We start from the raw sequence: 25,419 nt of genomic DNA on the forward strand, positions 1-25,419 counted from the left end.
AGGTCATGATCTCAGAGTCCTGAGATCAGGCCCTATGTCAGATTCTGCACTCAGCATGAGTCTGCTTGAGATTCTCTCTCCCCCTCTGCCCCTATCCCTGCTTGCACTTTCTCTCCCTCTCACTCTCAAATAAATAAATGTTAAAAAAAAAAAAAAAGCAAAAACAAAAAATTTTAAAAAAATACAGGTCCTAATTTATGGCCATATATCGTTCTAAGATTTTTTAAATTCTTTCTGCTCAGAATTCATAGGAAATCTCAAATTATAAACAACACAAAACATTGGGATTGGGTTGTCAGATTAGCCCATAAACTTTGATTAAAACTTTAAAAAAATTTTTCTGTCACTATTTTTATTTTTTCAGCTTTATTACTTAATAATTGACAAATAAAAACTGTAAGATATTTAAAGAGTACAATGTGATTTGATATACATGTACACTTTTAAAGGATTCCCCTCTGAGTTAACATATCCATCACTTCTCATATTCAATCCTCCCTCCCCCCCCCCTTTTTTTTTTGGTGAGAACATTTGAGTTCTACTCTTTCAGAAAATTTCATTGATATAACACAGTGCTTTCAACTAGAGTCACCATGTTATACGTTAGGTCTTTCAAACCTTATTCATCTCATATTCTTAACATATCCGAAATGTAATGCTTTGAGGCTCTTGTCTTCTTTCTCTTCTTTCCCCACTCTTTGCACTTTTTTTTTTTTTTTAAGTAAGCTCTACACCCAACATGGGGCTTGAACTCATGACCCTGAGATCAAGAGTCCCATGCTCTACCAACTGAGCCAGTCAGGCACCCCACCCTGCATTCACTTTTAATTACTTCATCCAAGCTCTTTAATCACCAGTTTCTAACCAAATCTATGCCCCCTATCTAGACCTCTCTGCTGAGCTGCAGACTTATATTATCTCCATTTTCTTACTAGTTATCTTCAATGGAATGTCCTACATGCATCACAAATTTACTCTATCTCCATCTGAACCAATTATACCATCTTGCCAAATGCATTCCTTTATTTGCTATTAAAATCCTCCTAGTTATCAAGGTCAAAAACTTTCACATAATTCAAGGACTTCCTCCTTTCTTTCATGTCTAGTTGGTCACTAAGACTTACAGATTATAGATCCTCAACACCTTTAACATATCTTCCCTATTATCTATTCCTCCTGCTACTGCCTTAGTTTAGAAACTCATCTCTTCTTGTTTGGGCCACTTCAACAGCTTCCTAACTGACCTCCCTGACCTTCCTGACCTTAGTCTCTCCACCCTTCCATTCAACTCCACAATGCAACCAGAGTGATCTATCTAAATTGTAAATCTGACTATGTCCTTCATGTACTAAACGGTAAATGAAAAGCTTTCTTTATCTGACTCTTACCTAATTTTCTTAGCCTCCTCACTTCCGCATACCTACACTTCCCTCTAGCCACATCAAACTCATTTCACCATAAGTGTTCACCTAATACCTACTTAACATCACTTATGCCTGTGGCTTGGAATGCACACACCCACTTTTTAAAACTACTAACTCTTAATTATTCTAGAAAGAAAGTTTAATACTCATCTCCTCTTATATTACAAAGAAATATATGGAGGGGCGCCTGGGTGGCACAGCGGTTAAGCGTCTGCCTTCGGCTCAGGGCGTAATCCCGGCGTTACGGGATCAAGCCCCACATCAGGCTCTTCCGCTATGAGCCTCCTTCTTCCTCTCCCACTCCCCCTGCTTGTGTTCCCTCTCTCGCTGGCTGTCTCTATCTCTGTCAGATAAATAAATAAAATCTTAAAAAAAAAAAAAAAAAGAAAATATATGGAAGTAAGAGGTTAACATTATGGATTTAAAGTGTCATGTAAAATAAGTGCCAAGTTTAATGGCTTGTGTAGTTTCCTAGAGGGCCAGACTGGCTTCTTACTCAACTTCTTTGTCTTCTTCCACTCCCTATGATGGATATGTATGTATCACTTCTCTTCAGGTTCTTCTCTTGATAATTTATCCCCTCTACAATCTTTCAATCAAGGTCATCACAACATAAAGAGAAGTAGCATAAACCAGCTTGCTGCTTAGCTCTTTACTTCCTCCTGCCCCCAACTGATACCCTTTCTTGGTCTTTTTGTTTGTTTGTTTTTTAAGTATGCTCCATGCCCAGTGTGGAGCCCAATGCAGGGCTTGAACTCCCGACTCCGAGATCAAGACCTGACCTGAGATCAAGAGTGGGATGCTTGACCAACTGAGACACCCAGGCACCCCACCCTTTTCTGTTTGAACTGAATGTAGTTCATCAGGGAAAGACAAAATGAGGACACAGAAGAAATTTACATATATATATATATATATATATATATATATATATATATATACACACACACACACACACATATATATACACACGCACATATATTATATATGATTAACATGATATATATTATTAATATATAATAATATTGTTAATATATGATTGATATATAATCATATATCTACATGATTGATAGGTGATAAATATGAATAGATAGAACACACATCTAATTGTAAAACTGAGCTAGGGTGTCATAACTTTCAGTCAACATCACATTTGGGAGATTTTGTCTTATTCAATCGTAAGGACAATATAGGCACATAGCAGGAACTTAATGTTTAGTAAACAAATAATTGAAAGAATGTTCCTATCAAAAAATAAGCTACTCTGGTTGAGTCACAGCTAAGAAGTTGGAGAGGCTACTCTGGGGGGACAAATCCAAGGCAGAAATAGGCAGTGGAGAAAGGGAAAGATTCGGTGGGAACAGGGGAAGCAACACTGCAGCCAGGAAGCCAACTGTAAGTTGTATAAACTGTTAACTTGGGGATTGTTGGCAAACAGGTTTTAGTGCTACTTTGTAATTTTGGAGGATTTAACAATTTAGGCACTTGAGAATACATTGTCATACCCATCAAAGCAATGAAAATCATGTAAAACACAAATGGTGCCTTAAAAATCTCTTCTATATTCCTTATCTTTCCACTGTGTGTTCTCATTGCTACTTGGCCAGCTTGTGAGTTGGTGTTTGAAACAAATCGGGACAATGTGAAGAGCAGTTCTGGCACCACCAAGGACTACTCTGTTCCCTTTGAATAGCGCTGCACCAAGGTTCCAAACCGGAGAGGAGTACAGATGACCACTGTGTCACACCGTTTAACTTGACAACACAAAACCAGAGAGACCAGCCTCTGTGATCTCATGAAAGAGTCTTGACCTTTTTCAAACATTCAAATGACTGTACAGCTCTCATCAGCTATAGAATGCTTCTGTGCTTCCCATTCTAAGTGGAATTCACCAACTGAAAGGGATGTGCTTGGGTGGTCTTTTTTTTAGAGCACACCAACGTGCTCTGAATAACTGAAAAATATTTTTGACAAAGGTCAAAAGGCTTCAGGCGGAAATACAAAACAAAGGCTTGTACTTGAAAAGCAAAACTTGGAGGATGTTGATTTTGCACCCAATCATAACGCCTATTATTGAAAATGAACTCTTATCAGCAAATAAAACCATCTGGGCCTCAGCTATATTTATAAAGAGGAAACCTAGGTTTCCCAGGTTGCTTATAAAGCCCCCCAAAATCCTACAAAAGAATGTGTACCCATACCATATGGTATGAGAGTCTTTTAATGATTAAAAACAACACCAACATCCTATTTCCTCGGCCTGATTACATGCTAATGGCCAAGAAAACAGGCTCTTCTGTTTAAATGCATTGTGATCCTGTAAAGCCAAGCTTCTCAAACCAAAGTGTTTTCCATACTCCTAGAGATGTGTGGTAGTATGATGGGGTTAGGGAATATCATGCATGAGACAAGTGATAAATTCCTGGTATGTCAGGCTTTAAAAGAAAATTAAATACTTTGAATGTAATTCAAACATTATTTTATTTTAGCATGAACGCAACTATATTGTAGGACAGAAGGCAAAAATCACAGGTATTTTATCATAAATACTAAAAGCTCATAGAGCTTACACTTTCCAAGATCTCAGGTGACCAAAACTTCCTACCCCTGACTACACAAACTCCAAGGTCCAGCTCAAGTTCTAAGTGCCTGAACCCTCTCCATGGAGGGTTTCCAGCCCACCCATCCCTTCTTCTCAACTGGTTTTCTACTGCACAGCCATTCAAAAAGTGCTTTCTTGCTCTATTATTTCATGTTTCAATTGAGTCTTTGAAACTATGGAAAATATCATTGAGAACCAGGTCATGGTCTTCTCATACCTTTTTTTTTTTTTTTTTTTTTTTTTTTTTTTAGATTTTATTTATTTATTTGGGAAAGAGAGAATGAGAGAGAGAACCAGTGGAGGAGGGGGAGAACCTGATGCAGGGCTTGATCCCAGGGCCCTGGGATCATGACCTGAGCTGAAGGCAGACACCTAACTGACCGAGCCACCCAGGCGCCCTAATACCTTTACTCGTAAATGATTATATGAAGTATTACCAAAAGTAGTTTTAACTATAAGACTATGAATATGGATACTCCAAATGAAAAATTTAAAAATTAACACTGATAATTCTAAAAAAAAAGATAACATTATTGCACTTAACCATGTAGTCCTAGAATCTAAAAGTACTTTAAAATATCAAATATTTTCATCCACATTATTTCTTTTGAAATACTTAAATTCTTAAATTGCACACAGATAAACTATTAAGTTTATGCCCACTTCACTGAAGGCATTAACAGAATTGTCATGAAGGAGGATGCATAACTCTCAGGTACCACCAACTTAGTTTGGGGATTGTTCACATTAGCTGTACACTTGTTCTGTTGCTCCTCAAACACACCTATTCCTTCTGCTCTACTGTTGCACATTTAGTGTAAACAGGGCAGCCCAGGAAGGTGTCCTTCTCATTTCATGCCATAAATCACTCATACTGCCCTGTCTCAGTGTTTGATTGTCTGATCCAAATACACTTACACTTCATCAACTTTAAGTTTCCACTGACATGTCATCCCATTATGAATCTGTTTCTGCTTTTCCTCAAAGTCAAACTTCCAATCTTCCAGATTCAGGTTCCTTTATTGAAATGCAGGGGAATGAACATCATTGATGCATTTAGGGAAATTTTCCCAGAATCCTTCCACATTACTGATAATCTGAGACAAATGTCAAATGAGAAGTGGGTAAGAAGGTTCAAAAGACAACTTTCAGAACTACCATGATGTTCTGAATCTTAAATAGTAGAGAATAATATTACAAAGTAGGATAAAATTTGCAGATGTATTTGAAATAGGAAAAAATATATATGATACAGAATACAGCATAAATATATTGTTCTATTAAACTGGATATAACATCTTTTCAGGGCTATTAATACTTTAAATATTTTTCCATCAAAGAAAATTAATGTATAAGGGGTATTTAACAATAAGACACATATTTGAATTTTAGTTGCTTTTGCTTTTACTTAAGAAAATGTATTTAAATTAATGACAGCTGTCATTTTGATAAACTTTAAAATTCTGTACGTTAACAACTCTAAGATGAAACCACAGTATTAAACTATTTGTCATGAATTCATGCTGCTAAGTGAAGTTCTAGACAGTTTTCTGCAAGTTCCCAATACTAATTACTTAAACTAGGGCCTCCAGAGTCTCTGAAACGACTGTAGTGAGGATTAATGAACTGACCTGGTCTCAGAAAACTTCCAGAGATGCTTTGAAGTACTTTCAAGTATAAAATGAATGCAATGTTTTAAGTAGTGGTTCACTGGTATTTTACCAAGGTAGACAGATATAAAGGGAAATTCTTTCAGGCTGCAGTCACTTCAGTAATAATATAGGTAATAAATAAAAATGAAAACTCACCAAGTTAACACGGCACTCAGTATTTTTTAATTGTGCAATAAGAGACATGGGAATCATAACATCAATAAGTAAGCCAATTACTATTTTTGAAGCAAAATGGATAAAGTTTGTGATCTCCTAAGATAGAAAGAGCCCTACGGAGGAAAGATACAATGTAATGGAGATAACGCAGTCTGAAATCCTTCCATGTCTAATGGTCCTTTCATGATCCACCCTTTCTACCTCTCTCCAAGAATATCATCTGCTACTATGTGACTTCCTTCTCATTCAAATGTACTTCGCTCTTTCTCAGCCCAGGATTTTATATTTGTGGATACCTCTGCCTGTTGAAGCTATCTTTGGCTTCGGACTGAGAGGTCCATGGCATTGTGCCTATCTTGGACATGTCTTTGCTGAAAAACTTACCTAATGAGCACCCCCCTCCTTCCCCAGGTCCTCTCTGTCGTATAATCTTCCATATTTCCTTTTTAAAAATGTTTAATGTGGTAAAGTACATATAATATTTACCATCTTAACCATTACATGTATACATTTCAGTAGTGTTAAATACATTCACGTTATTGTGCAAGCTATCTCCAGAACTCTTTATATCTTGCAAAACTGAAACTCTACACCCGTTAAAAAACAAATTCCCTTTCCCACCTTGTCCCAGACCCTGGCAGCTACTTTCTGTCTATGATTTTAACTACTCTAGGTACCTCATAGAAGTGGAATCATACAGTACTTGTCTTTCGTAGCTGGCTTATTTCACTTAGCATAATGACCTCCAGGTTCATCCATGCTGTAGTATGTGCCAAAATTTCCCTCCTTTTTTAAAGCCAAATAATAATAATAATAATAGCAATCCATTTTGTTTATCTATTCATCCATCAATGGACACTTGGGCTGCTTCCACCTTTTGGCTATTGTATTTAATGCTATCATGAACATGGCTGTATAAATATCTCTTTGAAACCCTGCTTTCAGTTCTTTTGGATATATACACAGAAGTGGAATTGCTGGATCATATGGTAAATCATATGTTTAATTTTTTGAGGAATCTCCGTATTACGTTCCATAGTAACTGTACATTTTACATTTCTACTAACAGTATACAAGGGGTCTAATTTCACCACATCCTCATGGATGCTTATTTTCTGCTATTAGGGTTTTTTTTTTAAGATTTTATTAATTTATTTGAGATAGAGAGCAGAGCAAGAAGAGAAAGAACACGGGGTGGGGGGGTGCAGAGGGAGAGGGAGAAGCAGACTTTTCCCTGAGCATGTAGATTGGGGGGGGTGCTCGATCCCAGGGTCTCGGGATCATGACCTGAGCTGAAGGCAGACACTTAACCAACCGAGCCACCCGGGCACCTTGGCAGGGGCGGGGAGAGGGAGGTGCGGTAGTAATCATCTTAATGGATGTGAGGTGGTTCTATATTCTTTTTTAGCATGTATCTACCTTTGTTCATTTATTCATTTTAAAAAATTTCTTGCTGAAGCAGTTTTTGAGAAAGACTTGCCAAAGGAGATTGAGAAACCAATCTAAAAGATGTGATAGATTCTTTCTGAAATGGTTTTGGTATAGTTTGGAATTAAAATAGAGAACAAAATCAATTAAAAGTAAACACCTTATTCAGTGAGTACTGGCCATAAGTGCCAGAGCTACAAATGCTCTTAATTATTTTTTCTATAGAAGCCTTAGAACTGAGTGAGCCCAGCCTGAACTGGGATCTGCTCTCTCTCTCTCACTTACTTGCTCAGATGACTTTTGGTCAACTATTTAACCCTCGCTTCCTTATGTGAAAATAGACATAAAAGAATTAACTTATAAGGGTGGGGTGTGTGTTTGTGTGAGAATGAAGTGACCATATCTGGGACATAAGAAAGGATTCAATAAATACAGTAGATATAATTTTTAATTATACAACTGACTATCGCCTACATTGTTATATTATAAAATTCCTGCACCCAGTCATGAAATTTAAATACCATCAATTCACTGTCTCTTATGGTCTATGGATTACATGAAAATTTAAAACTATAATAAACTTCCTCATTAGTCATGATTTTCTGCTTTATCATCTGTACCTCTAACCTTGTGTTATTCACGTGGTATCCTCAAGTCCTAGCAAAATATTTGGCACACAGTAGACATACAACAAAATATTTAATAGCTTTGGCAGTGATTCTTAATATATCCCTAGTTAGGATTCTACAACTTGCTTGTCACTTCTGAGCAGGGTTCTATGGGAATATTCCAGGACTCCTAGAAAAAGAGTTAAGAAATGGAGAGGAATTTTGATATTTTTCTGTCTGAGAAGCAGTCCCAGATCATTAGCAGTTTGTAGAGAGCCACCGAATTAGAGTGGCCTTTACGTAACTAGGTTGAAAGAACTGCTTAATTCCTTTCCACTATATTTAAAGTATCATTTTTATTGTTATTAAAAATTGCTAATGTCAACTGAATGAACATGTTACCCAGTTCACAGCAGCCTAAACTGCTGAGGTAAGAAATTATAATGAATAGTTATTAGAGTGCAAACCATTAGATGAATGCAATGGGGAGTCACAGAGCAACAACTAGATAATTTCTGTCTAACTATTGGGTAATTAATGCGGCAAGAAAATAACATGTACATATTGGAAATGAAGAATTATAGATTATTTGCACTTATTTTCTTTCTGTGGCAATTAAATTAACTATCTTTGATTTCTCACCTGTTACCATGGTTATTTTCGGTGATCCAGGTCATTAATGTCTTGAATATAATAGTTACATTAAAATTACAGCACTTTCAACTTTGCAAAAAGATTCTAAAGGTACTGTGAAAAAGAGAGCTGTTGGCTTAAGAGAAAAGTGCTGCCTGTTGAATGAAATTGTTTAATCATCTTAAAGCTAAGAAGTCCCTTACTTTGTTCCTTCCTGATTTCCTCCACTAGTATCGCTGAGATTTTGTTCATATAGGGCAGCAATGAATGGACAGGTGTTTTTGTGACAATAAATTTTAGCTATGCTATTAACTACCTGTTTATGTTATTAATTCTTCTTCCCAATGATGAGAATAACATGTTCTCTCTACTTCACTATAGAAAATTCTGGGAAAATAATATATATTAATTACATGATGAGAAACAAATATTGAAACAAAACCAACACTCAATTCTTTAAAAAAAAATGTGAATAACAAACTGAGCTCCAGTGGGACCATGACAACAGGGCCCAATGGGATCATGCCATGGATCACTGCCATGAGCCTTTTCTCTAGAACAAATACCCCACTAATCATGACTAGTGCTGACTAGAGAGAGTCATGCTGTAAAAATCAAGGCTGTATTTTCCTAATTCTTATTTTTCTAGTTGGCTTCTGTTTTCAAAAGTTATTTTACTCAGACACTATGGGTTTGTTTTTTCATCTAGTCAAGTATTAACTTGTCTGGGCCTTGACTTTATGTTCTTCAGGGCTTTGTGTTCTTCTCTTGTTATATGCCTTCTCCCTAAAGTACCCATCTACTCTCCAGCATCCCCTTAATATTTGTGGACCCAGGACAAGAGGATAAATGGAGGCACCCCCTCTCTGTGGCCAGCCCCTCTCAAGCAGCTGTCCCTTAGCCACCCCTGGACCTAGGGTAACACACTCCAGGGGCAAAGTATGACCTCTGAAGGACAGATCATGGAAGAGGCCTGCACAGGCCTCATCAACAGGCGTGAAGTCTTTGGACAGGGAATTACAAGGTATAAATTTCCTGGAGCATGTCTAGAATAGGACCTAGTAGATTGTTCATCTACCCAGGAGTGAAGGGAACAGCCAGAGGAGGGTGAGGAAGAAGGCCCTCTAACACACAATGTACATGACAGGAGTTCCAGTTTCCCAGATCATATTTTACAAAGAATATGATATGCCTGAAAAACAGACAACAATAAATATGCTGCCTTAACTAAACTCCCTATCTCTAATCTTCTCTGTCTCCAAAAGCTGTCTTCCTGCCAATAACCTGTATCAATGTGTTATGTCAAGACAGGAATCTAACACGATGATTGACCAGTTCAGATACGAGATTTGTGTACCCTCCATGGAACAACTTCTTTATTTGAGCAAACAAGGGAGTTCAGGAAATGGAATCTTCATTTCCTGTAAAGAAACTTTTGAGGGGCCTCTTCTCTACCCATACTTCTTGCATTGAGTTATGCACTATTTTACACCTCATCTCAAGAGCTGCAACTAAAGCAACTGCTTTTACATTCCTCGTTAACCTCAGAGGAGCACAGAAAAGGGTTGAACCAAGCATTCAGATGTTACCGGAACAGAGAATGAGAAACAGTAGTAGGTTGAGAGATTACCAATTCCAGACTGCTGGAAAGAATATATGTGGCAATGAGGGAGATGTCCCTGCATATACGAGTACTCTTCTTCTATTGATTCACTTATTCTTTTACTTAACAAATATTTCTTAAGAGCCTACTATATACTACCCACTGTTTGAGGAATTAGGGAATCAGTGATAAACAAAATTGTCAAGGTCCCTATTCTTACCAAGGTTATAGTCTTTTAGATTCGATTAAAATTAACCAAGTCATTGCATTCATATAAAATTATAAACTGTGAAAAATGCTCTGAAGGAAAGTGCAAGGTATTCTATTCTAGTATATAATAGGTAGACTCAATCATACCTGGGGCATCAGAAAAGGCTCTCCTGAGGAAATGTCATTTCAGCTGATCTGAAATGAAAAGCTGGACATGAATAGCCTACTAGACAGAAAGAAATGAAAATTCAAAGGCCCTAAGATGGAAAGGAAATATACCGTGTGAGAAACTGAAGGATAGCCAGTTGGCATAGAGAGCAGAAAGTGAGGGAGTTCTGGAAGGGCAGGATAGATCGTGCAGGGTCTTGCAGGCCACTGTACACATTTTGGTCTTTATTCCAAGTGCAATGGGATGGGAAGGGGAAAGACCTATGATCAGATCTGCATTTTTAATCTCTTGGCAATACTGAACATCGACTAAAGCACAGGGTGGCAAGAGGTATAGAAAAGACTCTCAATTGGGAGGTTATTGCAGAATCCAGGAAATATGGCACCTTGGCCCAGATGGATGGTGGGGGAAATAAAAAGTTGACAGATGAACAATATTTCAGGAGGTTAGATCAAGCCAGGATATCAAAGATAAATGAAAGGGAGGGTGATGCTTGGTTTCTGGCTAACACAAGATGCATGATGTCATTTGTTAAGAGAAACAAATTTGGGCAGGTGGGGAAGAGTTCAGTTTTGCATCTGAAGGTCTATCATTTTCATGAGAACATGTTCATGATTGATATCAAAAAAGAGAGGTCCAATCAAGAAGTCTTAAACTGAGGGTAAGAGGAGAGATTCTTTTGACTTTTTATTATTTGTTTGCTTCTTTTTTTAACAGATATTTTATTTATTTATTTATTTATTTAGTTAGTTAGTTAGTTAGTTAGTTAGTTAGTTATTTGAGAGAGAGAGCGGGAGCACACAAGTGGGGGAGTGGGGGGAGGGTCAGAGGGAGAAGCAGGCTCCGTGCTGAGCAGGGAGCCCAACATGGGGCTCGATCGCAGGACTTTGAGATCATTACCTGAACCAAAGGCAGACACTTAACTGACTGAGCCACTCAGGCACCCCTGTTTGCCTACTTCTATCAACTCAACCTAAGAATAAAAACTAGTAAGAAACTGTACATGCGCATGTGTATTTTGACTCAGTTTTAAGTTTAAAACTTTTTAAAACTTCATTAATATAATGAAAGCTGGAAAAGATCACACAAATTATATAGGGTTGAAAAATGTGCTCCCCCAAAGCTTGTGATTTGCCCAAAGTTACTCAGTGAGTGAATGATACTATCAGAAATCAGCCCAAATTCTACTGATAACCAGAGCAGTGTTCCCTCCGTGACAGAGACAGTACGTTTCCTAGCCTGGTTGAGAGCCCACATCACCTGGGGGCCAGGGGTAGGGAGTGTGGGATGGATCTTATATATACACACATGCTGGACCCTCATCCCTAAGATCCTCTTCCAGGCAATCTGGAGTGGAGTCCAAGGGTCTGTACTTTTAAATGCCTGCCAGGTGTTGATGATTGGCCAGATTCGGGACCCAGTGTATTTAATACTCCATACTACCTCTCCTTAGACCATTTTATAAGATTTGTAAATAGATATTTTAAAAAACATTTTTTTCTAATTAAATACTTCTCTGTTTATAAGGCAACTAAAAGTGTTCACTATAAAAAGTATTCATCACTGGAATGAATTCAAAGATTGAAAATTCAGTTTGACATAGATGTGAATGACAAGAGGCTTTACCACTTCTATGGAAGAATAACATATTTCCAGTACAAAAACAATCCATCCTATATACTTCCTTTTTATAAAATAAAAATCCCTTGGTTGTGCTAAGAATTTTCAGAAATTTAAAATAGTCTTGTACTTGTAAATGTCTAATTTAGTCATTTCACTTTACGCTTTTTCTTTTCTGAAGAAAGATACAATAGGTCAAAATCCAGCCCAATTTTATTCTTTGCGTACTATAAAAACTCAAAATGATAAAAAGGAAAGTGGAGGGGGGATGTTTTATGTGTTACAGTGAACATTTTTGTATAAATAGCATTAATACCCGATTTTATAAACAATGTACACAAGATAGTAAACTTGGAAAACTGAGCAAAATTGGATACCACGGATAAAGCATAAAATAATCCTTTAAGTATCGCTAATCAATCTAGACTTCAGTGAAAGGAGTCACAGAGATCAAAGTTAAATGAAGCAATCATGAAGGACATACACGAAGGCTCGGAAGGGTGCGGGGATTGTAGGTAGGGGACCAGCACATCTGGCTTTGGTAGAGAGATGAATATAGTGAGTTATTTTTGTCTGACTGACCATTATGCCACAGAAACATGCAAATGCTTTCCTGGTTTCTTTCTTTTCAGATTCCATAGCACCTTTGTTTCTCTCTGTTCCTCCTCCTCCCTCTCTCTCTCTCTCTCTCTTGGTGGCCATTAACTATACTGACAGTTTGACAGGCTGAAATAAGGAAATAAAACACTTAAACATTGTGTCTTGATGTATGCATTCATCTCTTCTGCCAAACACAGATATTGAGGAGATACTTCACTCCTCCTGTCAGCTCACTAAATTACACCCTGGCTCACAGGCAACACCGAGCTCAGGTCTCTCAATCTCAGTGCAGCTCCAATCCTTCCAGAACAATATGCAAAGGCTTCCTTCTTTTTGCAGAACTACTCCCTTTATCATTTTTAATACCAAATTTTCTTAAGCTATGGATTGGATTCCTGTCTAAGAGTTGATTATTTTCCTACTTTTTAAAAGGTGTCAGATTTCAGTTTTATTTTTTAGAGCTCTATGAGGCGGGCAACGGCAAATGAACACTAAACCATTGGTTAAAGGGTCTACCTTTTTTTATAGCCGATGAAGAGTTCTAACCTTTCCAAACAAGATGCTAGTTTAACCTAACACTGATTTTCTTGATAGGTCCAGTGATCGGCAGAAAAGAAGGTTGATCATGATATCCCAAAAGACCAAAAATAGTAGATGCTTCTTCCATTATTATTTGCACGTGGCAACGGAAGTCAGACTTCTGTAGAGCAAACTTGGAAAGTCTTACAAATAGTAATGAATTTATTCCAGAGGATATTGCTGTGGATTAAATTTTGAGAGAATAATAGATGAGAGAGAGGGATAAAAGGAAGGACCATGACTTTCACTTGGTTATTTACCTCCCTCTAACCACAATGAACATGAAGGAGAAATTTCAAACTGAAATATTTAAGAATTTAAAACAGAAAGGACGATGGATGTAAACCACTAACACTTTTTCTTTGCTTCAGTTCTCTCAACAGCACTGATTTAGTACCTACTATGTAGAGTGCACAAGTGCATACCCTCCGAAAGATACGAAGGGCACTCCCACATGGCTCCTGCCTGGCTCCTAAGGAACCTGAAGTCCTAGAAGATAAGCCACAGTCATAAGGAACTGAATGCAAGGTGGAAGCTGTTTCCAAATGGAGGTACAGATAAAATGCTATGGAAATTCAAAGCAGGGAGGAATACCCCTACCCCCACTATCCACAATTAGCAATTCACAACTCAGTTGGCTAAGAGATCAAAAAAATTCCCCTATTATAAGACTTCCATATTTCATTGTAGTTACTTGTGTTATGTTATGTGCCTTCTCTGTCAGGCTGTAAAGTCTGTGAGGCCCCACGCCTTGTCTACTCTGTTCACGACGATATTTTCAAAACTGACACACAGTGGGTGGCATGTAATGTGCTCCCAGTAAATACTTGTTGAACGGATGAGTGAATTATCTTGTGATAATAAGCAGTGACTGAGTCTGAATCTCCGGAGGATGGTTTTTCTGAGTTTCTGATTCATGTAATTCGCTACCTGATTGAATATGGCCAATGAAACAGATGGGAGACTCGCGCTAAGCTGCTGTTCACCCCAATGATCATAGATACTATCTTTAATTAGCAGCATTGCCAAAACATAGCCATGACCAAATGACCAGTTTTGTAGAGCTGAGTGTTTCCTTCTACTCCTAAGGAGCCTCTTTTGCAATCTGATAATTTTCAGTGATGATTAAGGATTAATCACAAGGTGATGCACAAGAAAACTTTCTGCAGTGTTTCTTTCTCTTCTTTTACTTCATATTTTTGTCAAGGAAAAATACTTTCTAAAAATGTCCTTGTACCATCTTCCAAGAATGATAAGCCAGCTATTGTTAATATAAATTATCAATAGAAGTGAAAAGTTACCACAGTTTTAAAGATTATAAAACAATAAATGAAAGGGTCATTAAGCAAATCCATTTGAAGACTAGTTCAACCAGATAAGATTAAATTAATTCACAGTAAACTAGTATCCACATCATTTTGCTTTATCCAATGTTATCTGAAATAATATTAGCTACTATTTACTAAGCGTTTATTTATAGGCACTAGGCATGGTATTACGTGAATGTTTCTTCACTAAAGTCTCAAGACTATCTTATGAAAGGGGAATTTGTATCCCCACATCACAGATAAAAAAAACTGAGGCATGGAAAGACTGTCCTACAAGTTAACGAATCCAAGCCCACCGCAGTCTGAAACTCCAAACCATTTCCATTCCAACTATTCTGCTCTCAGCCATCATTATATAATACCGTGATTACGCTTACTTTGGCTTAAAATTCTCAAATATTTCACAAGGAAATTCTTCTTAGTAGTGGTCATAACTTCAAGCTTTTTCAAGTCAGTATAACATGCAAAATACAAACTTAGTTACCTGACTTAAAAATATATCAATGATAACATAACATTCATTATCTCAGGAAAAAAAGTCTGAAACAAGCTATCTGGTTCAAAATACCATTTTGATTATGGAATAGGGGATTATACATGAAGCTAGGGTTGAACAAAGCCGTGAAAGCTGGGTCTTGCTGGGGTTTGAGGATAAGTCAGGACATAAATAGCAGGACAATTTTGACTAATTTCTCCTATGCCTCTTGCTTTTGCTTTGTCCTACTGTTTTCTGAAATGTCTTGGCAATCTCTTACCTTTCAAAAATGTTGAAAGGGACACTGGGAAAAAAAAAAAAAAACTGCTCTTCTTTTCCCCCTTAGTCATATGTTTAGGTGAGTTATGAATAATTCTGACCACAAAAACTACACTCTATGGTAATATATTGCCTTCTAACAGTTTATTCTGGATTTAACAGATGAAAAGAGAAACCCTGCTTTCGCCATGTCCCCAGATACCTCTCTAAATTTAATTAACATGTATTTTATCAAGGGATAGGAAGAAGGCTAAGTTTCATCCACAACTTCTGAGACACCAAAATGATTCTATGCACATCCCACCCTTGACCAAAAAGACACTTGAACACTCCTGAGACAAAAAGATTATCTCTTTCACCACACTTCCATCTATCCTCAATTCTATTTTAAAAACAGAATATTCACTCATTGTAACACTAGATCTTTACCTCATAATATAGGAAATAAAGGTAGTAGAGAGAAAATGGAGAAGACAGTGGAATTGTCTAGAGACAAGGAAAAGAAGGAAGGAAAAAAAAAAGATGGAAGGGAAGGAGACAGAATCTTTTTGTTTATTCCACACCCTCTGGTAAAGTTGGAGGTTTGCTTTGAGATAAAATTGCCTCTTTCGGTACTCAATGATATTTTATTTCTATGCAACTTCCTTCTCAAATAGGTTAATTACAGAGGCAATTAGTCTAGCTACACACAGGATGTCACTATTCCCTTATATAAATAGAACTAACACACATGTTTCAGGCAGAGAAAAATATCTGTAAAGACCAATTTCGAATGTAATGGAAGTTGTGTTGAGAGGTGCTATTTTGCCTAGTTTGAGTTACATTTCATTGTTTCCACCACCCTTATTTATCGAGCAGCCTTTCTGTTTTACTATTACTGTGGAATAGGAAGGTCTGCTCAACTCAGAATAAAAAAATCCAAAAAGGAGAGGTATCATGGCACAAGGTAACTGAACAGGAATAAGTTAAGGCCTTCTTATTAGCAAGGCAAATAGATAGGAAAAAGGGAGCTGGAACTGAAAAAGCTAATTCTATATTAGTTTAAACAAATGTTCTGACCTATACAGCTCCTAGGTTTTTTGTGCAAGTACTTTATTTTACATATTCAGAGTTTGGAAATTAGTGACTACCAGAGTTCTGAGAACCAAAGGGTTCATAGCACAAGAAGCATTTGAAGCGAGCTTTTCTAAAAATTGGATGTATGTAGCTCCGGGTGGCACAAGCCAATCCTGGTGACACACATGGAATTCACAGGAAAAGTTAAGTCACTAATAATGGCATCCATTCTAGCCTGAAACTTCTAACTACTGATTATTGCTTATATGTTTATCAACAGCAAAATGATAAAGTGCTTTTCAAAAGAATAAATTGCTGTATCGAGTTCTAAATACATATTCATAGAGGGCACTGTCCTTCTTGATGGTAGCTACCCAGGAAGACAAAACTGCAAGACACTAATGACACACGCACACCTGTGGTTCATTAGCTCGCTTGTTGACTGTGGCAATAGTGAAAGCAAGGTCCTCGGGTCAGAGCCTCACACTAACCAGTGCACTCCTTTCTCTTCTTGGCCATCGATTATTTTTTACTCGCTTTTGACTGGCGCTCTCAAATAAGACTTGCCATTGGTCACAACAGGGCCTGAGCGGGAGATACAGTGACCATTAGTACAAGAAACAGAAGCTCAAGTTCTACTTCCTACTCAACGATGGCTCTACTACATTCTTTTCATCCATGAAGCACTGCATACGGCTTACAGCCAACCTGGCAGGGCGCGCTTCAACCCCAGCATCTCTCTGCCTCGCTCTGAATCCTGACTCCACCTCCTACTAGCTGTTGAGTCACGGCAAGTTACTCAATTTCTCTTTCTCTCTCAATTCCCTAAGCTGAAAAATGGGTATAATAATAGCACTGGCTTCACGAGGTACTTAGGAGGCTTAAATTAGATGCTACTGGCAAAAAGAAAGTCCTCAGTAAATGATAGTTACTATAAGTATTCTGTACTGAACAAAAACCCATGGGTTTTTTCTGATATTGTGTGTGTGTGTGTGTGTGTGTGTATTTAAATCTGGAGGTCTTGCATTTAAATTTAGCCTCCTTTAAGACAAAGCAGAATTTTAAATAGTGGTTAAGATTCTACAGGATCAGTGAACTGAGGTTCGTAAATCCCTCTATCCGCACAGAATCTTCCCATAGTCTAGGCTGGTACAGCGGTCTCACTGGGATTTCAATCCAGCTTACCTGAGTGGATAGCAGCAGCAATGTAGAAACAGACTTCCCTCTTCTAAAATGAATCCAAAGCTACTGCTGATGACACAGGAATGGGCAGGGAATGGAGTGATCTCCCTTCCAGAAGACGAACAGAGCCACTGAGAACTTCTGAAGTAACTTTTTTGTAAAAGATCATGGGCTTTATTGCTTCTATTTGACCTTTTTGCCCTATTTCCTCTAGGGAGTTTGTGAGTGGGTGAGTAAGTCAGCTTTGCAGCTAGGCAAATAAGTTGTTTTGACTATAGTGCCTACAAATATAGAGATATCTGCATATGCATATTCTTTCCAATGCATGCACCAGGAAAACTCCAGAAAGTATGACAATTAAAAATGTATTTCTGAAGCTATAAAGGAGCAAATTAGGATATTTCCCTCAATGTAACAGCCAAATAAATAATGTTTGCTATTACTAGTCACACACACACACACACACACACACACACACACACACCCCCCACTGGTTTCAGTCTCATGATCTTTTCACATGGGATTGCCTGATGAAATTTAGTCTTTTGTGGAGGATAGGAACCTCAAGGTTTTAAAATTACTGATCTTGTATTTTCAGCCACTGCAACAGCTGATGTGAACTGGCTTCATGGGGACCAGATCAATTGTGTAGACAATAGTACTTAAGAGGTCATGGGGGAGGGGAATCAACTGAAACAGCCCACGAAATGGACTCTAAAATCACTGTCAGAATAGACACTATAAACACAATAGAATTCTTCACAGCCCAGTTCTTCTTTACACAAATTAGGCCGTAGAACAATTCAAATCAGCCCCGACGCCAGGACTGTGTGATCAGGTAAGCAGATAACACCAGGGGTTAGCAAAAAATTGCTATGAAGCTGACTGGCCAGTTATATGGCTGTTACTCTTTCCCCTCTACCTCAACATTTTAGATGAGTTTGGTATTTAACAATTACTCAGATATAAAATGACCAATTATTCGGAGGTTTTTCTTTTTTTTTTTTTTTTTTTTTTCAAATTCTTTAGGATCTTAGAAAGAAAATCACCGTGACTTTTCATGGTAAAAAATAAGAGCTATTCGTGTAACAGCATTACACGTATTATAAAATGGCCAGTAGAATCAAGCGGTTTGTAAAGCTCCATTCCTCAAACACTTCTCACAGAAACGCAAAAGAAAGGAACTAAACATTATTATTTCTATACACACCTATTGATACAAAAAAATTATAATTGCATAGTTGTTAACCTATTAATTTTAACGTATATAATTTACCCTTATTTAATATGATGTGATGAAAATTTACCTGTGAAGTGGTATCTAACTAAATTTTGCTGAATAGGTTTCACTAATACTTTTCTCCTGTTTGCTCTGCTTTTTCCCCTTTTCTCTTGGTTGGCTCTTGACTTTACTGGGCAAAAAATAATAATCATTTAGATTCATCTTTTTACTACATATAGTTTCAGTTTCCCCTCTCATTCTTTCTTCTTTCTGCCATTACCCCTGGAAGATAGCCAGAAGCCATGCTGGAGAGGTGCCAAGATGTCCTGTTCTTGTGCAGTTTGAGCGACTCTGTGTATATCTCTGCTTGGCTTACCTAAGTCACCACTTACAATATTGAGTAGAAAAAGCAGGTTGAAATAGTCAGCATTTATAAGTCAACTGGTTACATGATACAAAAATATATAGCCAACTTCAGAATTTATAGCAATAACATTTATGTATCGTGTTACTCCTAGAACAATCCAATTTATAAAGTGCCTATCGTGTATACATAAGGAATAATCATAAATCATTTACATTAAACAGTGTCAACTAGCAAAACACAACTTTCCCCCTAAATTCTGCACACTAAGATTAATGAGGTTTTTGAAAGGAAGCACACTAAAAAAAAAAAAAAAAAAATCAAGTCTGATTCATCCTAGGTGGAGAACATATCCATATAAAGGAGCAGGTGTCTGTAGTATGATTTAGAATACCTATGGCACATCTCTGGAAAATATTAACTTTCTCTGAAGTAGAGAGCCGTCCACGAAGTAAGCTGGGAATGTGGCAAGAACCCAAGTCTGTCACCAACTTCAAGATTTCTTTTTATTTCCTTCTCAGTAAAGAAGGGATTTAAAACAAATAAACAGAGAAAACTTTAGGCCCTATTTGACCAGTTGTCTGACATGTTTTCATCTACAGGCACTTGTAGAAAACCTGGGAAAGATTATGTAGATTACCTGCTTTGTCTCCTCGGCTCCTAGTTGGAGAGAAACTCCAATCAGTGACCAAAGCTATCAAAAGTTCTAAAGTGAAACTCAAATATGTATGTGGATTTTCTCCTGTTCACCCCTTAGCTCATTCCCTATTCAGACAGGCAGCTGTCTTAGAAATGTATGCTTTGCGGTCTCACATTAAACCCATTCCTTCTCCTTAAAAAGCCCTTAAAATAAATAATAGGGGATGTTTTGACTGTTCACATCTGTAAAAGCATTTAATCTTATCTGAAACTCTCACCTACACAGCTGAAATGGACATCATGTAGAAAAAAAAAAATACAATATGGATTGCTCTTACAAGACTTTGGTCCTCTATCTTTTGTCTTTAGAAAGGATTACAGGAGTGACACTTTCTTCCTGCTTTAACTCACAGCCTTAAAAATATTTATTGATTTGTTTTAGCCAAATTGGAAGAATAACATTTTAAATGATAGATTTTTAAAAGTTTGTTCTTTAAAAAAAACTCATTTCTCCAAACTCCACTGATGATAATATGACCACAGAGAGAAGCAACTTCCTAGCTTGGTTAAATCTAAAATTGAATCTGAAAGACAGAGAAATGTATAGCAAGAAAATCTGTAAACTAGTTTTCAACGAATGAACTACCTGCTGTTTCCTATTCACAGATAATTGACACTGTGTAAAGATATGCTGTAATCTAGAAAGCAAAACAAAACAAAAACCATACACACACGGAGTAGTAACAGATCAAAGAAGAACCAACTTTTCAGTTGAAGCAAGAACTGGTGGTAAACTGAGGTTTTCAGGAGGAGTTTCTAAAAATAACATGTTGGTGTGGAAAGCCATATACATTATAGCCTTTGCAGAAATATTTCGAAAAGTGGACACCCTCCAAAACAGCTGTAGCATTTCAGTAGCATTAGAGGTTAGAGAAAAATATAATATCTTTCTTCACAACTGAGAATACTGAACAAGGAACAGTGACAATCACTTTAGTCATAAGTAGAAGATTTAGGTTAAAAAGCTTATCATTTATGAGGAAGAGTGTTAAAACCTCCGAGGGTTTTTGCTTGTGTGAAGAGACAACAGGTGGCACAGTAAAGCCATCTTCAATTAACATGTTTATTCTTTAAAAATATCTGACAATCATGGAATTCCTTTCCATTTTTGAGTAATATTTTGATTCACTTAAGAAAAACTCCTCTTGTGTTCAGAGATGTAACTTAGAATCCCAGGCTAACTCTTGCTTGTCAATAAACTAAGAAATTTAGGTAAAAATAAAGCATATTTATGACTGTTACCTTGGCAGCTGCTATGTTAGTGTCCACATTATTAAAAGACCAATACTAATGAAAAGTACACAATCATTGCATAGGCATTTTTAAAGTATCCACATTTTTCAATGATTGAACTATATTTTCTACCCATTTTCTTAAGCTTTCTCAAATAAAAATAATTTTTAAAGAAACAACTGACATCACCTACATGTTCTAAAACAAAATATAGCTAAAAAGAAAAAAAAATTAGCAAATCAACAAGTAGTTTGGGCCAATCATCTAAAGGATATTCTTTACAAATCACTTTCATAGTGATTAATATTTTTTTCCAAATAATATTTATTTCTAAATTTCTTTTATTTGAGTATAGTTGACACACAATGTTCCATTAGTTTCAGATGTATAGTATAGTGATTTCACAAGTTTATACATTATACTATGTTCACCACAACTGTAGCTGCCATCTGTCCCCTTCCATCACTATTACAATATAACTGACTATATTCCTTATGCTCTGCCTTTCATTCCCGCATTAATACTTCTTTTTAACTGAACTGAGTAAACTGAAGGGATTTAGGATGCACATAAACACAGGCACCCATCACAATAAAAGTTGTTGAACCAACACTGGAAAACTTCTTTTTATCCCAATAGAAGTCTTCCGACATTGTTAAAGTTTTTACCTTGAATAAAAGATTTTGCCTCTTTTCCTCGTACACAATAATAGTTACAGAAACACCTTCAAGGTGAACCACTCATTTCTACTTTAGCTAACAAGAAAATACAACTTCTTGTTCATTCTTAATTTGATATTATCACTTAAACATCTAGTTATAGATTATATTCTTTTTGTGCCTTTTCTCAGGAAACAATCTAAGTAAAAACACATTTTCCTGGATGGCTATGGTTATCAACACTGTTTTTTGTTTGTTCCAGAAGGTATTGATTGACTGTTACTTTTAAGAGTTTCTTAATCTAGAATCCATGGATTGCAAGGAAATCTACAGGCTTCTGGAAATATACGCAAAATTTCATGTGTATATACGCATTGTAATTTTTCTTCTGACAGCAATTTAATTTAATTTAATTTATTTATTTTTTACTTATTTTGCTACCTAGCATCCACATACCCTCTTTCTGTTAAAAGTACCCCTTTCCTTCTGGGAGGCAATCCCAATGCCTAGCCCATGGAAAGTGATAAAGCTGACTCTATCTTTTACTCCAGGAGAGGGGCACAGGATTAGTCTGTGATCTAATCAAAGCCAATTAGTACAAAGAGACTTTTGATGGGGCTTCTGGGAAAGAGACTCTCTTTTTCCTGTTTGATCTGAATGAAAGGATAGGGCGCCCAGGCTGAAGAAATGCTATCGCCACCATCTTGCTCCCGAGTGAAGCCAAGACTGAAGCTGTCCTAGTGGAAGCTAAGAAATGGAGAGAAGCTGAGTCCTGCTTACATTATTTTACTACAGAGGTTAGCTCTTCGCCTAGACTTTCCACATTTTAATAAATAACACAGCCACCTGCACGCACATTCATATCATCTTACGCCCCAACATATGCATAGCTGACTCCTTCCTTCTTCAGTTTAACTGCTACTGTCTCTGACCTTTACTATCTAATCAAAATTCCCCTCTCTGTGTCTTTACATCTGTCCATCCTACCTGTCTACATATTGTCAAAATCATACACCATATGCTGTTTCTTAATTTGGCGCACAGGAATTTGGTCAGTTTTCCAGTCCTTTTCATCAAAGTATACAAGTACAGGATTGTCTTCCAATTTGGGGAGCGGGGAAGGAGGAAAACGGATTAAAAACTGAAGATTCAAATAGAGAGCCATGTTGTAAATTTCATCAAGGATGGAACAAACTGAGATTTTTATTAGACATATAAAAGAAAATGTATTTCAGTCAAGCAAATATCTTTAGCATAGACTAGAAGGAAAGGATTTGTATGCATTTTAATCTCCATTCCAACCAGACTTAGCTGACATAATAATGGGGCCCCTAAAAGTAACTGCGGGGGTTTAGAAGCACTTGCCACTTCCTTTGAACTGGCTCTATAAATGCCAAGAGTGAGTATTTCAGATTAAACGAATAGATTAATAAACATCTTTGGAATATCCATCATTAAGGTTGATTTATGTTGTATGGCCAGCAGTAATTCAAGGAAATGCCATGCTATTCAAAAAATATTTCATGTCATTCTCACCATTTTGCCAATGTTATGACACCATGTAAGTATGACAGTATCTATATTCTTTTGCTGTTCTAACTATGCTCAAAAGCCAATAGATATTAAACCACTTTAAGTTTACATGGGCATCAGCACAAGAATCGCTCATATTTATAACTCTGATGAATGGCCTTTCATTTATAAATTTATGGTGTATCCATAATTTCTTTAGGGAACCAAAAGGTTCATTCAAAAAATTGCCACAACATTTATCTATGCAGAGATGATGGATATGGTTTATAAAATTAAATGCTTTTAAAAATTAAAATCATATTGCAAAAAAAAAAAAAAAAGACACGTTTTTTTTCTTGGGTTGCTCACATTTTAAAATGATCCCAACTGCACTCTCAGCACTTAAAATGCTTAATCTAGAGAGCATATTAATATATGTATTAAATAGTCCACATATATTGTTGTTAGTGTTGTGTAGTAGCAATATGAACTACTGGACATCAAGCTCACTTAAATTTATTATTTTATTTTCTAATTTTATTCCTCTATATTAAGCTATAAAATAAATAAAGTATAATTGGGATACAATATTTCTTATTTATATTATTGCACTTCCTGTATTTATTGCTTCAGGACCACTCCCAGCACACTGTATAGTGTACTGTAAGCATGGGCTATTATAAACTATAACTTAAATAAAGTACAAATTTGCCAAAAGTCAACATTAACTAAACAAGGAATCCTATTTTATCCCAATAGGGACTTTGCTCAGTTGGAGAAATCAGTGAAGTAGGAGAAAATGAAAGGTAAAAACGATCACTAAAGTAACCCAGGAAAAGCAGAGTATCAACATTACAAGTGTGAAGACGAAATGCACATTGTTGTTATGTATGATGTGCTCTAGTGGCATTCCTATTCTCCCTTCATTTGCCCTCTTGTACTATTATAAGTAGGAAATACAGACAAATCTCAGTGCTATGATATCCCCCCATGAAGGCAAAGGAAGTAAAACTACTTTTTAAAGATCTATCCTATTATTAAAGAATATATTGAAAAATTGAAGCTAACTAAAAATTAGTAACTTTATCATTAGCTCATCCAGTCAAAAAAAATTGTTCCACATGCTTGCAAAATTTGTAGGCAAAATATTTCTTACAGATTGCACTCTCTCTATTCTGCTTAAAACTAACATAATATTAAAAAATAATCAAGAGTTTACATACCCCAGTGGATCGCTAGCTCTTTGTGGACAGGAACATATTTGTCATCATCTTTGGGTCACCAGTGGCCAGCACAGCACCTGAGATATAATGCATACCCCATAAATGTGTTTGAATTAATTAAATGATACAGTGCTGACTGGAATCCATTTGGAAGGTATGAGTTCAATGACATAACCATTCTATATAGCAATCCTCTTCCTCTGTACCCTATATTATTAAAATAGCAATGCATATTCTTATACATTTGAATGACAACTTTGTCCTGAAAACAATTCTCAAGAATAATTGCTTCTAAGTTCTTATTACATTGTATATTCTTATTGCCCGTTGGTTTTGGTGGAGGCAATAAAGTGTTTAAGATCATGCACTTTTGAGTTAGGCTGACATTAGTTTAAATCCCGGTTCCACAATTGACTATTTACATGGTCTTGGGTAAATCTCTTAATCTATAAATCTCGGCTTATCTTCAAAACAAAAATAATTATAGCATCATTCTAATAGTGTTCAAAAAATTAAAGGAAACAATGCTTAGCATACTGCCTGACACACAGTAGACCCTCAATAAATAACTACTATTTGCATTCATTTCTCTTTCCCTCCCTCCTTTTCTGTGTGGTGAAGAGTTAACCTTATGCAAAGAAAGATCTGGCCTTTGTCTTTGGCTATTAAGACGTGATCTCTAGGTCCTCCAAATGTCATGTCTGGCAGGAGTGTCTTTGCTTGACTGAGAGCTTTGGCCACAGGACAAACAGTGTGATTTTGGATGGAGGTTTGGGGCCATGCAGTATCAATTTTGCCTCTGGAAGGAACTGGAGACTAAAGGTATCAACCCAACAGTGACATCCAGGAGGGGCTGGAGCCTAAAGGTCAGCAACTTGGGCA

General features: G+C 36.7%; 1 protein-coding gene across 23 annotated transcripts in view; it reads right to left on the minus strand.

Annotated features, from left to right (window-relative positions):
• The window catches only part of SOX5 (SRY-box transcription factor 5), a 964,448-nt gene that overhangs the window by 767,422 nt on the left and 171,607 nt on the right, over window positions 1-25,419 (minus strand). For 16 of the 23 annotated variants that reach the window (XM_044385168.3, XM_044385166.3, XM_057303263.1 and 13 more), the window contains one exon: window positions 24,538-24,614. The exons of 4 other annotated variants lie outside the window; for them this stretch is intronic. The gene's annotated coding sequence lies outside the window, so the exon portion shown is untranslated. Of the gene's footprint in view, window positions 1-17,628; window positions 24,615-25,419 lie in introns of all 23 variants that reach the window. 3 more of the 23 variants (XM_057303269.1, XM_057303259.1, XM_057303260.1) reach the window with 1 other exon arrangement.

This window comes from Ursus arctos, unplaced genomic scaffold, assembly GCF_023065955.2.
Source record: "Ursus arctos isolate Adak ecotype North America unplaced genomic scaffold, UrsArc2.0 scaffold_26, whole genome shotgun sequence".
Lineage (NCBI taxonomy): Eukaryota > Metazoa > Chordata > Mammalia > Carnivora > Ursidae > Ursus > Ursus arctos.